Source organism: Triticum urartu, chromosome 1 (genome assembly GCF_003073215.2).
Source record: "Triticum urartu cultivar G1812 chromosome 1, Tu2.1, whole genome shotgun sequence".
Taxonomy (NCBI): Eukaryota; Viridiplantae; Streptophyta; class Magnoliopsida; order Poales; family Poaceae; genus Triticum; species Triticum urartu.
In genome coordinates, this window is record NC_053022.1 from 537,600,170 (window position 1) to 537,618,590 (window position 18,421).

An 18,421-nucleotide genomic window follows, 5' to 3' on the forward strand; every position below is an offset into this window, starting at 1 on the left:
TCTTAAGGGGTGTAGAACAGCATAATTATTTGAACGATATAACTCTCGTAATTGCAGACAGGTTCGCCATTCAGTACCGTGGTTCCTGAATATTAGTCTTGGCTATGATGTTCAAGATATTTTATTCCCAAACTCTCACAGAACATATTATAATCTAGAGAATCTTCTTCACACTGATACTGTGTAGTATCCTAAATTTTGCATCGAGAAGAAAATATTGATGGTTAGAAGGATCTGAAGTTCATTCTTTGAATTACAACAAGTTAAGTATCTGGTGTTGAATCTATCTAGAAGAAAAAGGATGCAGCATATGTACTCCAGTTCCCTTCGCCCCTGTGTGGTCCTTTGCTTTTTATGTCGACATTACTTGATAGAGATTAATCGCTAACATAGCGATTTTCATTCTGTGAAGTTATACCCATTTCCCTGACACTATTGTTGTTTGTATCGGAACATGTATGAACTTAGTATGTATGGCTCAGCTCAACAGAGCATTTGGTAATTCCATAAATGTGCAACGGCGGCCTCTCGTCATTTCCAAACCTGTATGTTCGTTTTTTTCTAATTTTGCTGAAGGACATTTTCATTCAATCGACATGTCGAGATAATACAACCACACTAAGCGAATGCCCGGCCTCTGCAACGCACGATGCACACAGCCACCACGCCCAACCCAATCTCGATGCACACACCGTTGATGACTAGTGCGCTAACTATTCAGCTCGGTTCTTACCATAAGTTTCATGTCTGGATAATTACAATGCCACATATCTTAAATGGAATCCTAAACTAGTTTTCTATACAAAGGGCGATATACCCCCAAGCACCTGAAGGCTCCTTCATGTGTCAGAATCAGCAGCGGCTGGAAAAACAGGCCACCAACCAAAAGAATGAAATGATAAATCCAGCAGAGAGCACTTCGCCAAACGGTCCCTCGGTGCAGCTCATGCTTCACACGTTTGATACGCGAGTTGTGCATGCGACGATCATCTCTTCCTCTCGGACCGACAGTGCCACACATTTTTTGCCATCGTCATCTCACGTTGCAGCAATGGGTGCTACTAGATTGTAATTTCCTCCACAGGCAGATCATGTTCTGTGGAGACTGATAGTGCGTGCAGTGAAGTAACCATCGAAGCAACCAGCCTGGTAGAACCTGACATCGTGCTGATACTCTACTGACCTATGAGTGATGTTGAATTTCTCCACCCACATGCCCATGCTGACATCTTCCATCTTAAATAGCTGCACAATAAAGAATTGAATGTTTAGCCATCACCATTTCTGCACGACGTGAGTAAATTCAGTGGGTAGGTGTTGGATAGCGTTAGATGTTTACCCGAAGTGTCTGATCGCCAAATTGAGATACAATGTAGCGTGCAATATCTGATGAGATCACATAGACAGGCCCATTAGCATAACTTGAGTAAGCCTCCCCTGGCCATTCCTGGAAAGAAACAAGAAACTGTATAAGATGCCCTTCTGATATTCAAATCATGGAGATGGAAGGCCAACAAGGACAACACAAAGTTCAAAACATCAGACTTTGTTGTCACAGGATTGTATATCCATGTTTTCCACATAAATCAGTTTGTCGACTGTGCATCATGATTTAATCATTCCAACAACTATCCTCATAATTCACTACAAGATTTGCACTTTTAATGTGCCTGCGAATTCATGCAGCAAGCACATAATGGTTTTCACCAATAGAATACCAGGTGTTAGGTGGTAATTGACGGTTTGCCATGTGGCAGCAAACGGAAAAATGGGTGTACTGCGCTTTTGATGTACCTATGAATTCTCGCAGCAAGCACGAAGAAAGAGAGGTCACTTCTCTCTATATATGTTCATGATGATCTTGTGTAATTAATGGTTTCCATTGTTTGCTTACTAGTTAGCGTCGAGTTCTCTATCTATATATATGTAGCAGCTAGCGTCGACCAAGCATGGAGAAAGAGAGGTCACTTCTCTCTATTAGCTAGCTAACACAATATGAAACCCCTAAACCCTCCAAAACCCCAAAAAAACCCTTTCAAAAAAACAAAAAAACAGCGCCTGAGAGCTGCTGATGTGTGACTGCCTTTTACTCCCGGTTGGTGTTACCAACCAATACTAAAGGTCCTCCTGCATGGGCGTCCCACAGCGGCCACGTAGACCTCCTTTGGTCCCGGTTCGTAAGCAAACCGGGACTAAATGTTTAGGGCATTAGTCCCGTCTGTTTTGTCCCGGTTCCAGAACCGGGACTAAAGGCCCTCTGAAACCGGGACTAGTACCGTGTTTTCTACTAGTGCAACACACAGAAACACCGGTATGCTGCGCTTTTGATGTGCCTACAAATTCACGCAACAAGCGCATGATGGTTTTCGCAAATAGAATACCAGTTACTAGGTGGTAATTGACTGCTTGCCATGTGGCAGCAAACGGAAACACAGGACAGCCATTTTTCATGCTCACATTTCTTAAGCAATATGATATATTCTGGAAACTTCTTACACAATATAGATGATGAATGGTGGTTCTGTAATACAGGACATCAATTTACCTCATAAGTCACAACTCACTTGCCAGATCTCAGTGGTCTATGGTAGTAGTTCATGCCTGGCAGATTGGAGGTTTTCATAACAACGACAAGTTTTGCTATTTTCTACCTAAATCTGGGCAGATTCCCAGCACTTTTATCTAAATCTGGGTGGATTCTCAGGCATGCCTCAGTGCAAGTCTGGGGCGATATATCCTCCACACCGCAAGCACTCGGGACCGGCCTAGCTGGATGCATGCACACAAGCTCATCTTCTTCAAAACTTTTTTTGGCTGTCTTCCTTCAGGCCCTATTTTTTTGTTTTTGTTTTGGAAATGTCTTCTTCAAAGCCTTTTATTAAGGCTGCTTTAACGTCGCGGATTCATATAGCTTGAATTTACAAATAACTGCCTACATTTTTATAAACCATCATCTTTGGTTACTTCTAGTCCATGTGTATTTATGTCAATTTGTCAAACCCCTTATGATTTAAAAAGTTAATGGAAAGGTGCCTAGATTTTTTTCAGAACAATAAAGGTTAATGGCTCTGCATATTTTCAAATCAAGCTGTGTAACAACTGAAATGCACTATAGCAGTACCATCTTTCAGCTTGCTTTTTTCTCCGCCCCTTTTCCTTTTGCTGTTGTTTATAAGCCAGTTCATCTTTCTCTTGCCATTTTATAACACATATAAATAAAAGTTCAAGACCCAACACACAAAATGAGACGATTCATCACCTGCGCAATTGCTAACTCATCAAGCAAATCAAGCATGATCCATTAAATAAATTAAATAAATTCGGCTGTTCATGCATGCACTCCAAATCAAGCATGAAGCTGTGTCGAATTCATTCACAACAAATCCATCACTAGACTGGATAAATCATTCAACATGTTCCACAATTCTTCACCACTATTCTGAGAAGAAGATGCTAATCAAACTAACATCTCTGATTGATGAGTCTAACTGCTTCTTTAGCAACATCTCAGTTGGAGGAAGAAGATGCCTTGCAATGCAACTGTTTCATCATACACACAGTGTTACAGGGTACAAATAGAGCGAGCCCCCAATGTTTCCCGTAAAGCTAGGCACACATGCCTCATATGTGGAGAGGGGGTCGTGATCCTACAATCAAGGGATCGATACGACATATGGTTATAGAACGTTACATGTACACAATATGAACGTTGACAGCCCCCTGCAGTCAGAACTCTCTCAGGGCGGAAGTTCAGGCTGGACCGAAAATCAGCCAAAATCGTAATGGGCCGGCCCTCAGAGAAGACATCAGCGTATTGGGAAGCCGATGGGACGTGGAGGACCCGCACCTCTCCAAGAGCAACACAATCCTTGACGAAGTGTAGATCAATTTCAGCGTGTTTGGTACATTGATGTTATAACCTGGTTTGATGAGAGATACGTCACACTGATGTTGTCGCGGTAAACGATGGTGGCACGAGTAGGAGGATACCGCAACTCCATGAGAAGCTGGTGAAGCCATGTTGTTTCGACAACGCAGTTGGCAATCCCCATGAGGGAGTCTTGGATTAGGGGGTGTTCGGGTAGCCGGACTATACCTTCAGCCGGACTCCTGGACTATGAAGATACAAGATTGAAGACTTCGTCCCGTGTCCGGATGGGACTTTCCTTGGCGTGGAAGGCAAGCTTGGCGATGCGGATATTCAAGATCTCCTACCATTGTAACCGACTCTATGTAACCCTAACCCTATCCGGTGTCTATATAAACTGGAGGGTTGTAGTCCGTAGGCAATCAACTCCATATACAACAATCATACCATAGGCTAGCTTCTAGGGTTTAGCCTCCTTGATCTCGTGGTAGATCTACTCTTGTACTACCTATATCATCAATATTAATCAAGCAGGACGTAGGGTTTTACCTCCATCAAGAGGGCCCGAACCTGGGTAAAACATCGTGTTCCCTGCCTCTTGTTACCATCCGGCCTAGACGCACAGTTCGGGACCCACTACCCGAGATCCGCCGGTTTTGACACCGACATTGGTGCTTTCATTGAGGGTTCCTCTGTGTCGTCGCCTTTACGCCCGATGGCTCCTTTGATCATCAACAACGATGCGGGCCAGGGTGAGACTTTGCTCCCCGGACAGATCTTCGTCTTCGGCGGCTTCGCTCTGCGGCCCAATTCGCTCGGCCACCTGGAGCAGATCGAAAGCTACGCCCCTGGACATCAAGTCAGGTTTGGAAGCTCAAACTACACGGCTGACATCCGCGGAGACTTGATCTTCGACGGGCTCGAGCCACGGCCAAGCGCGCCGCACTATCTCGAGAGGCATGATCTAGCTCTGCCCTCGGACAGTGTCCTGGAGGCCGCACACGCATCGGTTCCAACCCCTAACTCGGAGCCTATTGCGCCAATCGAGGATGAGCGGTTGGACGTCACCTCCGGGGCTGCGATCCCGAAAGTGATTGAGCCGAACGCTAGCCCCGCACTCTGCACGACCCATGACTCCGAGGATCCGGACTCCTCCCCGGACTCCGAACCCCCCGCGCCCCTGCCAATCGAATCCGATTGGGCGCCGATAATGGAGTTCACCACCGCAGACATCTTTCAGCATTCGCCTTTTGGCGACATCCTGAATTCTCTTAAGTCTCTCTCTTTATCAGGAGAGCCCTGGCCGGACTACGGTCAGCGAGGGTGGGATACAGACGATGAGGAAATTCAAAGCCCACCTACCACCCACTTTGTAGCCACTGTCGACGATCTAACCGACATGCTTGACTTCAGCTCCGAAGACATCGACGACATGGACGACGATGTAGGAGACAAACAGGAACCAGCACCTGTAGGGCGCTGGAAGGCCACCTCGTCATATGACATATATATGGTGGATACTCCAAAAGATGGAGATGGCGATGGAACAGTGGGGGATGACGCCCCCAAGAAACAGCCAAAGCGCCGGCGTCAGCGGCGCCGCTCTAAATCCTGCCAAAGCAAAAACGGTGATTCCGGCACGGGAGATAATACTACCTCGGATAGCGCCGAAGAACACCCACCTCAACAAGATTCGGCACAGGAAGATGGAGAAGCCAGCCCTCATGAGAGAGCGGCAGACCGAGAGGTCGAGGATGATAACTATACGCCTCCCTCCAAAGACGAGGCAAGCCTCGATGACGATGAATTCATCATACCATCAGACCCCGCCGAACAAGAGCGTTTTAAACGCATGCTTTTAGCCACGGCAAGCAGCCTCAAGAAAAAGCAGCAACAGCTTAGAGCTGCCCAAGATTTGCTAGCTGACAGATGGACTGAAGTCCTTGCGGCCGAAGAGTATGAACTGGAACGCCCCTCCAAGAATTACCCGAAGCGCAGGCCGCTACCCCGATCAGAGGAGGAAGCACCTACATCACTAGCGCATGACATGGCAGACCGACCACCTCGCAGCCGCGACAGAGAGGCCTCTCGGCCCTCCACCCAAGCCATGCCCCGACGCCGCTCAACTAAGGCACGGAAAAATGCGCCCGACCCGCGAGACATACTGGAGGATAAGGCAAGACAAACAAGATCGATCTACGGATCGCGCAGGCGCCCTACGGCATGTGACAATGATCTTCACGCCGGATACAACAAATCCGGCCGGGCTGAACACAACAGACATAGCTCTTCCAAGCTGCGTCGTGATATAGCCCAGTACAGAGGCGCCGCACACCCGCTATGCTTCACGAATGAAGTAATGGATCATAAAATCCCAGAGGGTTTCAAACCCGTAAACATCGAATCATACGATGGCACAACAGATCTGGCGGTATGGATCGAGGATTATCTCCTTCACATCCACAAGGCATGCGGCGATGATCTACACGCCATCAAATACCTCCCGCTCAAACTTAAAGGACCGGCCCGGCATTGGCTTAACAGCTTGCCAGCAGACTCAATCGGTTCTTGGGAGGACCTGGAAGCCGCATTCCTCGACAACTTCCAGGGCACTTACGTACGACCGCCGGATGCCGACGACTTAAGCCACATAATTCAGCAACCAGAGGAATCGGCCAGACAATTCTGGACACGGTTCCTAACAAAGAAAAACCAGATAGTCGACTGTCCGGACACAAAGGCCCTAGCAGCCTTCAAGCATAACATCCGCGACAAGTGGCTTGCCCGGCACCTAGGACAGGAAAAGCCGAAATCCATGGCAGCCCTCACGACACTCATGACCCTCTTTTGCGCAGGAGAAGACAGCTGGCTAGCTCGCAGTAACAACTTATCAAAGAACCCTGGTAATTCGGATACCAAGGACAAAAGTGGCAGGACACGTCGGAACAAGCAAAAACGCCGCGTTAGCAGCGATAGCAATGAAGACACGGCAGTCAATGCCGGATTTAAAGGCTATAAATCCGGTCAGCGGAAAAAGCCATTCAAAAAGAATACTCAGGGCCCATCCAGTTTGGACCGAATACTCGATCGCTTGTGCCAGATACATGGCACCCCCGAAAGGCCAGCCAATCACACTAACAAGGATTGTTGGGTGTTCAAGCAGGCAGGCAAGTTAAGGGCCAAAAACAGAGACAAGGGGCTGCACAGCGACGACGAGGAGCCCAAGCCGCCGAACAACAATGGACAAAAGGGCTTTCCCCCACAAGTGCGGACGGTGAACATGATATACGCAACCCACATTCCCAAGCGGGAGCGGAAGCGTGCGCTACGGGACGTATACGCGATGGAGCCAGTCGCCCCAAAGTTCAACCCATGGTCCTCCTGCCCGATCACTTTTGATCGAAGGGACCATCCCACTAGCATCCGTCATGGCGGCTTCGCAGCATTGGTTCTCGACCCAATCATCAACGGATTTCATCTCACAAGAGTCCTCATGGACGGTGGCAGTAGCCTGAACCTGCTTTATCAGGATACAGTGCGGAAAATGGGCATAGATCCCTCAAGGATTAAGCCCAGAAGAACGACCTTTAAAGGCGTTATACCAGGTGTAGAAGCCAACTGTACAGGCTCAGTAACACTTGACGTGGTCTTCGGATCCCCGGACAATTTCTGAAGCGAAGAGTTAATCTTCGATATAGTCTCGTTTCGCAGTGGCTATCACGCCCTGCTCGGACGAACCACATTCGCAAAGTTCAATGCGGTGCCGCACTACGCATATCTCAAGCTCAAGATGCTAGGCCCTCGAGGAGTAATTACGGTCAACGGAAACACCGAACGCTCCCTCCGTACGGAGGATCATACGGCGGCTCTCGCAGCGGAGGTACAAAGTAGCCTTCTCAGGCAATTCTCCAGTCCTACCATTAAAAAGCCAGACACTGCCAAGCGCGCCCGGAGTAACCCACAACAGGACCGCCTGGCACACTCTGAGCAAGCGTAGCAATGCGGCCCCAACCCCAGCTTTCACGACATAGCGAAACCAGTACCTCGCGTACATAACTATGCCCTTGAAATACCATGGGCACAGGGGAAGGGGCACAATAACTACGCCGGATTCTTTTTTTAATTTTTTCTTACTTTCATGACTCCATACTTCGGACGACCTGTTCGGCAATTCGACTGCCGCACAAACGATGCAAGATCCAGGGAGGCAGACAAGCCATGCCGCATTATGGAACTCCCAGGTGGTCTCTGTTACGAGCGGTATACCTGTTTTAAATACAATTCCGCGGCCTGCCCCTGGTCAGGACATACTGAATAGTCCAATAGCTTTTGCTTACCGCACTATTTGTATCGTTCGTCTTTGATAAATAGCCTCTCTATAAACAATTCTTAGCTTCTTGTCTATTTTTTGCATTATCTTCTTTTCACATTTATGTTTATTAAATGACATGATTGCACCCGTACACCATCGTACGGCAAACATGCCAGGGGCTTCAGTACCCCTCATAATGGTGTGAGAAGTCCGTACACTTCCACAAGTGCGGCACCCCGAACTTATAGCACTATATGCATCGGCTCCGAATCATGATTTGGGTCAATAGTTGCGTTTGCCCGGCTCCTATGTTTTGGTGCCTTACGTTCTGCTCTATCGGCTAAGGTAGCACTAGGAGAACCACTGCGATTGTGCCCCGGTTCAGCTGGGTTAAGCACCTCAGTGGAGAAAGCTAAAACTGACTGTCATGATGTGGCGAGAGACCGGTCGCTGTTCGAGAGGTTTTTCGAGTCCCTAAAGGCTTATGCCGCTTCGAGCGAGGAGCTGGCTTTGTCCGGCCAAGGCGTGGATAGCGCCCCGAACTCGGTCTTCTGAACTAGGGGCTTCGCCGAAATTTAAAATTATAGAGTTCTATGGCTAAGTGAGAGTGTTCAAGCATTATAGTTCGATTGCCTGGTTCGTTGTGCTGAGCGCCTCCCTCGAAGGACCCAACTATGGGAAAAAGAGCGCTCAGGTTTATCCCGAACACCCCAGCACTAGTGGCACGGGGGCAGAAGCCGACGACTGGCCATCTCTCAATTTTTGATAAACGGCCGCACAGAAAGTAATATTTTAAATTCAATAAGCATTGCTTAGCGCATATGAACAAGTTTTCAGCGCACAGGATAAACACGAGCGATTTCATTCAAATATCACATCCTTGGTACATTCATCCGCCACAAGGCGGGCACCTGCAAGAACATCTTTGTAGTAGTTCTTGGGCTTGTGATGCTCCTTCCCCGGCGGCGGCCCGTCCTTCACAAGCTTCTCATCGTCCAGCTTACCCCAGTGCACCTTTGCACGGGCAAGGGCCCGGCGGGCACCTTCAATGCAGACGGAGCGCTTGATGACCTCAAGCCTCGGACAGGCCTCCACCAGCCGCCGCACCAGCCCGAAATAGCTCCCAGGCAGGGCCTCTCCGAACCACAGCCGAACTATGAAGCCCTTCATGGCCTACTCGGCCGCCTTGTGGAGCTCGACCGGCTGTTTCAGCTGGTCGCTCAAGGGCACAGGGTGTCCGGCCTCAGAATACTGAGACCAGAACACCTTCTCCGTCGAGCTACCCTCTTCAGCTCGGTAGAATGCGGCGGCGGCGGATACGCTGCGGGGAAGATCTGTGAATGCCCCTGGAGAGCTCCGGATTCGGGTAAGTAATAGGTAGTTCACTTTTATATTTCTGCTTTGCATAAAGAATGCCTTACCCGCTGCTATCTTCCTCATCTCCTCCAACTCTTGGAGGGCCTTTTGGGCTTCGGCCTTGGCAGACTTGGCAGCCTCTAGGGCCGTTGCAAGCTCGGATGCTTGCGCCTTCGATTCCAGCTCCAAACTCTCATGTTTTTTCATGAGAGGTTGAAGCTCTTGCTGCACCTCGCCGACCTGAGCCCCAAGTCTGTCTCGCTCGGTGCGCTCCACGGCCGTTTTCTTTTCGGCCTCAGACAGCGCCTGCTTAAGGGTCGCCACCTTAGTCGTGGCCCCTACAATAAGCAGTACAATCATGTTACTCTTTTTTGCAATCAAGCCTTTTTATAGGCACTTTTTCTGTAAGGTATTTCTTACCTTCTTCCTCCTCGAGCCGCCGCTGGGCAAGGCCGAGCTCTTGCTCGGTCCGCTCGAGGTCCTGCTTCAGGACACCCACCTCCGCAGTCAGTGCGGCGGTGGATAGCAGCGAAGCCTGCATAAGCATATTGACTCTTTTTTGTTAGACTCCTGCGATATTTAATAGATCCTCTATTCGGCTTTTCTTTCCGAACGCCAAACGGAGCATCAGGGGCTACTGTCTATGCGGTAATATTTTTACATATTTTTACTTACCTCGAAGCCTGTTAGAAGGCTAGCGCAAGCTTCAGTCAGTCCGCTCTTGGCAGACTGAACCTTCTGGATCACCGTACTCATAATAGTACGGTGCCCCTCGCCGATGGAGGCATCGTCAAGCACCTCCAACAGATTGTCTGGCACCTCCGGTTGGACGGAGGCCGCCGGCTCAGAAGGCTTGCTCCTCTTGGAAGGAGTTCGCCTACCGCGGTCCGGAACTGTGGAAGATTCCGGCGCGGTGTCCGGCACAAAGCCGGACTGAGAGCCCTGGGGAGCCTTATCCCCTTCACCCCTGGAGTCCGGGAGGTTGCCTTGCGGCTCCTCCGGGACCACCTCCTCCTGCCCCAGAGCTTGTCGCGACGCCACTTCGGCATCGTTTGCAGTGCGGGGGGAGACAGCGGGCGGAACTGAGTTCACGTCCGATGAGTCTAGGGAGCCGCCCGACGATTCGTCGAATTCGGCCCGGGGCGTACTGCATAATTACATTCGACATTAGGGAAAGCTGTGCAACAAAGGAACATCATGAGTTATTCTGATATCCAAACTTACGATTTCGCCGGACGCTTGGCCCTGTTTGGCCACTCCTCTTTGCCCTCTTCGGCGTTGGGGGCGTAGTCCGGCGGAGGGGTCTTCCTTTTCTTAGACCCCTCGGCCTCCCCCGTTGGGGCGGCCTTCCTCTTCTCTCCTCCCTCCGCTGGGGGGGAGAGTTTTCTTCTTCCTCCTCCTCGTTTTCGCGGGAGGAGGGCGTCTCGGACTCATCAGATGACGAGTCCGACACCACCACGTTGCGGGCACTCTTTCGAGTCCCCGTGGTCTTCTTCTTCTTAGCCTTCTTCTCCGGCACCACATAAGGCGCCGGAACCAGCAGCTTTGCTAGTAGAGCTGGGGCTGGGTCTTCGGGCAGCGGAGCCGGACAGTTAATCGGTCCAGATATCGCCCGCCAAGCCTGTCAAAGGTAAGGGAGTTTAGATCCCGCATAGAGTCAAACTATGAAAAAAGCTTAACATCCTGTAAAAGGTGTAGATGGCATACCTCGCTAGCGTGACGCTGCGAGCTGTATCCGCGGTCCTCGGAAGCGGATGCGAGAGCCTCGGCGCCCTTGAATAGCATCTTCCAGGCGTCTTCGTACGTCGTGTCAAAGAGCCTGCTGAGGGTTTGATGTGAAGGGGAACGTAGTAATTTCAAAAAATTTGCTACGCACACGCAAGATCATGTGATGCATAGAAACGAGAGGGGGGAGTGTGATCTACATACCTAGTAGATCGACAACGGAAGCGTTTGGTTGATGTAGTCGTACGTCTTCACGATCCGACCGATCAAGCACCGAAACTACGGCACCTCCAAGTTCTAGCACACGTTCCGCTCGATGACAATCCCCGGACTCCGATCCAGCAAAGTGTCGGGGAAGAGTTCCGTCAGCACGACGGCGTGGTGACGATCTTGATGCACTACAGCAGCAGGGCTTCGCCTAAACTCCGCTACAGTATTATCGAGGACTATGGTGGCAAGGGGCGCCGCACACGGCTAAGGAAAAGATCACGTGGATCAACTTGTGTGTCTCTAGGGTGCCTCTGCCTCAGTATATAAAGGACCAAAGGGGGGAGGCTGGCCGGCCACATAAGGCGCGCCAGGAGAGTCCTACTCCCTCTGGGAGTAGGATTCCCCCCCCCCCAATCCTAGTTGGAATAGGACTTGTGGAGGGGGGAAAAGAGAGAGAGGGGCCGGCCCCCTCTCCTTGTCCAATTCGGACCAAGGGAGGGGAGGGGCGCGTGGCCCATGTAGGGCTGCCTCTTCTCTTTTCCACTAAGGCCCATCATGGCCCATTTAGCTCCCGGGGGGTTCCGGTAACCTCCCGGTACTCCGGTAAAATTCCGATTTCACCCGGAACACTTCCGATATCCAAACATAGGCTTCCAATATATCAATCTTTATGTATCGACCATTTCGAGACTCCTCGTCATGTCCGTGATCACATTCGGGACTCCGAACAACCTTCGGTACATCAAAATGCATAAACTCATAATATAACTATCATCGTAACCTTAAGTGTGCGGACCCTACGGGTTCGAGAACAATGTAGACATGACCGAGACATGTCTCCAGTCAATAACCAATAGCGGGACCTGGATGCCCATATTGACTCCTACATATTCTACGAAGATCTTTATCGGTCAGACCGCATAACAACATACGTCGTTCCCTTTGTCATCGGTATGTTACTTGCCCGAGATTCGATCGTCGGTATTCCAATACCTAGTTCAATCTCGTTGCTGGCAAGTCTCTTTACTCGTTCTGTAATACATCATTCCGCAACTAACTCATTTAGTTGCAATGCTTGCAAGGCTTAAGTGATGTGCATTACCGAGAGGGCCCAGAGATACCTCTCCGACAATCGGAGTGACAAAACCTAATCTCGAAATACGCCAACCCAACATGTACCTTTGGAGACACCTGTAGTACTCCTTTATAATCACCCAGTTACGTTGTGACATTTGGTAGTACCCAAAGTGTTCCTCCGGTAAACGGGAGTTGCATAATCTCATAGTTATAGGAACATGTATAAGTCATGAAGAAAGCAATAGCAACATACTAAATGATCGGGTGCTAAGCTAATGGAATGGGTCATGTCAATCAGATCATTCCCTTAATGATGTGATCCCGTTAATCAAATAACAACTCATTATTCATTGTTAGGAAACATAACCATCTTTGATTAACGAGCTAGTCAAGTAGAGGCATACTAGTGACACTTTGTTTGTCTATGTATTCACACATGTATTATGTTTCCGGTTAATACAATTCCAGCATGAATAATAAACATTTATCATGATTATAAGGAAATAAATAATAACTTTATTATTGCCTCTAGGGCATATTTCCTTCAGTCTCCCACTTGCACTAGAGTCAATAATCTAGATTACACAGTTATGATTCTAACACCCACGGAGCCTTGGTGCTGATCATGTTTTGCTCGTGGAAGAGGCTTAGTCAACAGGTCTACAATATTCAGATCCGTATGTATCTTGCAAATCTCTATGTCTCCCACCTGGACTAGATCCCGGATGGAATTGAAGCGTCTCTTGATGTGCTTGGTTCTCTTGTGAAATCTGGATTCCTTTGCCAAGGCAATTGCACCAGTATTGTCACAAAAGATTTTCATTGGACCCGATGCACTAGGTATGACACCTAGATCGGATATGAACTCCTTCATCCAGACTCCTTCATTTGCTGCTTCCGAAGCAGCTATGTACTCCGCTTCACATGTAGATCCCGCTACAACGCTTTGTTTAGAACTGCACCAACTAACAGCTCCACCGTTTAATGTAAACACGTATCCGGTTTGCGATTTAGAATCGTCCGGATTAGTGTCAAAGCTTGCATCAACGTAACCTTTTACGATGAGCTCTTTGTCACCTCCATATACGAGAAGCATATCCTTAGTCCTTTTCAGGTATTTCAGGATGTTCTTGACCGCTGTCCAGTGATCCACTCCTGGATTACTTTGGCACCTCCCTGCTAGACTTATAGCAAGGCACACATCAGGTCTGGTACACAACATTGCATACATGATAGATCCTATGGCTGATGCATAGGGAACATCTTTCATATTCTCTCTATCTTCTGCATTGGTCGGGCATTGAGTCTTACTCCACTTCACACCTTGTAACACAGGCAAGAACCCTTTCTTTGCTTGATCCATTTTGAACTTCTTCAAAACTTTGTCAAGGTATGTGGTTGGTGAAAGTCCAATTAAGCGTCTTGATCTATCTCTATAGATCTTAATGCCTAATATGTAAGCAGCTTCACCGAGGTCTTTCATAGAAAAACTTTTATTCAAGTATCCCTTTATGCTATCCAGAAATTCTACATCATTTCCAATTAGTAATATGTCATCCACATATAATATCAGAAATGCTACAGAGCTCCCACTCACTTTCTTGTAAATACAGGCTTCTCCAAAAGTCTGTATAAAACCAAATGCTTTGATCACACTATCAAAACGTTTATTCCAACTCCGAGAGGCTTGCACCAGTCCATAAATGGATCGCTGGAGCTTGCACACTTTGTTAGCTCCCTTTGGATCGACAAAACCTTCTGGTTGCATCATATACAACTCTTCTTCCAGAAATCCATTCAGGAATGCAGTTTTGACATCCATCTGCCAAATTTCATAATCATAAAATGCGGCAATTGCTAACATGATTCGGACAGACTTAAGGATCGCTACGGGTGAGAAGGTCTCATCGTAGTCAATCCCTTGAACTTGCCGAAAACCTTTTGCGACAAGTCGAGCTTTGTAGACAGTAATATTACCGTCAGCGTCAGTCTTCTTCTTGAAGATCCATTTATTCTCAATTGCTTGCCGATCATCGGGCAAGTTAACCAAAGTCCACACTTTGTTCTCATACATGGATCCCATCTCAGATTTCATGGCTTCAAGCCACTTTGCGGAATCTGGGCTCACCATCGCTTCTTCATAGTTCGTAGGTTCATCATGTTCTAGTAGCATGACTTCCAGAACAGGATTACCGTACCACTCTGGCGCGGATCTTACTCTGGTTGATCTACGAGGTTCAGTAGTATCTTGTTCTGAAGTTTCATGATCATTATCATTAGCTTTCTCACTAACTGGTGTAGGTGTCACAGAAACAGTTTTCTGTGATGCACTACTTTCCAATAAGGGAGCAGGTACAGTTACCTCGTCAAGTTCTACTTTCCTCCCACTCACTTCTTTTGAGAGAAACTCCTTCTCCAGAAAGTTTCCGAATTTAGCAACAAAAGTCTTGCCTTCGGATCTGTGATAGAAGGTGTATCCAATAGTTTCCTTTGGATATCCTATGAAGACACATTTCTCCGATTTGGGTTCGAGCTTATCAGGTTGAAGCTTTTTCACATAAGCATCGCAGCCCCAAACTTTTAGAAACGACAACTTTGGTTTCTTGCCAAACCATAGTTCATAAGGTGTCGTCTCAACGGATTTTGATGGTGCCCTATTTAACGTGAATGCGGCCGTCTCTAGAGCGTACCCCCAAAACGATAGCGGTAAATCAGTAAGAGACATCATAGATCGCACCATATCTAGGAAAGTACGATTACGACGTTCGGACACACCATTACGCTATGGTGTTCCGGGTGGCGTGAGTTGCGAAACTATTCCACAATTTTTCAAATGTACACCAAACTCGTAACTCAAATATTCTCCTCCACGATCAGATCGTAGAAACTTTATTTTCTTGTTACGATGATTTTCAACTTCACTCTGAAATTCTTTGAACTTTTCAAATGTTTCAGACTTATGTTTCATTAAGTAGATATACCCATATCTGCTCAAATCATCTGTGAAGGTGAGAAAATAACGATATCCGCCACGAGCCTCAATATTCATCGGACCACATACATATGTATGTATGATTTCCAACAATCTGTTGCTCTCTCCATAGTACCGGAGAACGGCGTTTTAGTCATCTTGCCCATGAGGCACGGTTCGCAAGTACCAAGTGATTCATAATCAAGTGGTTCCAAAAGTCCATCAGTATGGAGTTTCTTCATGCGCTTTACACCGATATGACCTAAACGGCAGTGCCACAAATAAGTTGCACTATCATTATCAACTCTGCATCTTTTGGCTTCAACATTATGAATATGTGTGTTACTACTATCGAGATTCAATAAGAATAGACCACTCTTCAAGAGTGCATGACCATAAAAGATATTACTCATATAAATAGAACAACCATTATTCTCTGATTTAAATGAATAACCGTCTCGCATCAAACAAGATCCAGATATAATGTTCATGCTTAACGCTGGCACCAAACAACAATTATTTAGGTCTAATATTAATCCCGAAGGTAGATGTAGAGGTAGCGTGCCGACTGCGATCACATCGACTTTGGAACCGTTTCCCACGCGCATCGTCACCTCGTCCTTTGCTAGTGTTCGCTTAATCCGTAGTCCCTGTTTTGAGTCACAAATATTAGCAACAGAACTAGTATGAAATACCCAGGTGCTACTGCGAGCATTAGTAAGGTACACATCAATAACATGTATATCACATATACCTTTGTTCACCTTGCCATCCTTCTTATCCGCCAAATACTTGGGGCAGTTCCGCTTCCAGTGACCAGTCTGCTTGCAATAGAAGCACTCAGTTTCAGGCTTAGGTCCAGGTTTGGGTTTCTTCTCTTGAGTAGCAACTTGCTTGCCGTTCTTTTTGAAGTTCCCCTTCTTCTTTCCTTTGCCCTTTTTCTTGAAACTAGTGGTCTTGTTGACCATCAACACTTGATGCTCCTTCTTGATTTCTACCTCCGCAGCTTTCAGCATCGCGAAGAGCTCGGGAATAGTCTTATTCATCCCTTGCATATTATAGTTCATCACGAAGCTCTTGTAGCTTGGTGGCAGTGATTGGAGAATTCTGTCAATGACGCAATCATTTGGAAGATTATCTCCCAATTGAATCAAGTGATTATTATACCCAGACATTTTGAGTATATGCTCACTAACAGAACTGTTCTCCTCCATCTTGCAGCTATAGAACTTATTGGAGACTTCATATCTCTCAATTCGGGCATTTGCTTGAAATATTAACTTCAACTCCTGGAACATCTCATATGCTCCATGACGTTCAAAACGTCGTTGAAGTCCCGATTCTAAGCCGTAAAGCATGGCACACTGAACTATCGAGTAGTCATCAGCTTTGCTCTGCCAGACGTTCATAACATCTGGCGTTGCTCCTGCAGCAGGCCTGGCACCCAGCGGTGCTTCCAGGACGTAATTCTTCTGTGCAGCAATGAGGACAATTCTCAAGTTACGGACCCAGTCTGTGTAATTGCTACCATCATCTTTCAACTTTGCTTTCTCAAGGAACGCATTAAAATTTAACGGACCAACAGCACGAGCCATCTATCTACAATCAAACATACATAAGCAAGATACTATCAGGTACTAAGTTCATGATAAATTTAAGTTCAATTAATCAAATTACTTAAAGAACTCCCACTTAGATAGACATCCCTGTAATCTTCTAAGTGATCACGTGATCCAAATCAACTAAACCATAACCGATCATCACGTGAGATGGAGTAGTTTTCAATGGTGAACATCGTTATGTTGATCATATCTACTATATGATTCACGCTCGACCTTTCGGTCTCCGTGTTCCGAGGCCATATCTGTATATGCTTGGCTCGTCAAGTATAACCTGAGTATTCCGCGTGTGCAACTGTTTTGCACCCGTTGTATTTGAACGTAGAACCTATCACACCCGATCATCACGTGGTGTCTCAGCACGAAGAACTTTCGCAACGGTGCATACTCAGGGAGAACACTTCTTGATAATTAGTGAGAGATCATATTATAATGCTACTGTCAATCAAAGCAAGATAAGATGCATAAAAGATAAACATCACATGCAATCAATATAAGTGATTTGATATGGCCATCATCATCTTATGCTTGTGATCTCCATCTCCGAAGCACCGTCGTGATCACCATCGTCACCGGCGTGACACCTTGATCTCCATCGTAGCATCGTTATCGTCTCGCCAAGCTTGTGCTTCCACGACTATCGCTACCGTTTAGTGATAAAGTAAAGCATTACATCGCGATTGCATTGCATACAATAAAGCGACAACCATATGGCTCCTGCCGGTTGCCGATAACTCGGTTACAAAACATGATCATCTCATACAATAAAATTCAGCATCATGTCTTGACCATATCACATCACAACATGCCCTGCAAAAACAAGTTAGACGTCCTCTACTTTGTTGTTGCAAGTTTTACGTGGCTGCTACGGGCTTAAGTAAGAACCAATCTCACCTACGCATCAAAACCACAACGATAGTTTGTCAATTTGACTCCGTTTTAACCTTCGCAAGGACCGGGCGTAGCCACACTTGGTTCAACTAAAGTTGAAGAAACTATCACCCACAAGCCACCTCTGTGCAAAGCACGTCGGGAGAACCGGTCTCGCGTAAGCGTACGCGTAATGTCGGTCTGGGCCGCTTCATCTAACAATACCGCCGAACCAAAGTATGACATGCTGGTAGGCAGTATGACTTATATCGCCCACAACTCACTTGTGTTCTACTCGTGCATATAACATCAACATATAAAACCTAGGCTCTGATACCACTGAAGGGGAACATAGTAATTTTAAAAAAATTCCTACGCACACGCAAGATCATGTGATGCATAGCAACGAGAGG

General features: G+C 47.2%; 1 pseudogene; it reads right to left on the reverse strand.

Moving 5' to 3' along the window:
* Positions 1-1,033: 1,033 nt before the first annotated feature.
* LOC125538046 lies at positions 1,034-2,599 on the reverse strand (annotated as a pseudogene).
* Between the last annotated feature and the right edge of the window lie 15,822 nt (positions 2,600-18,421).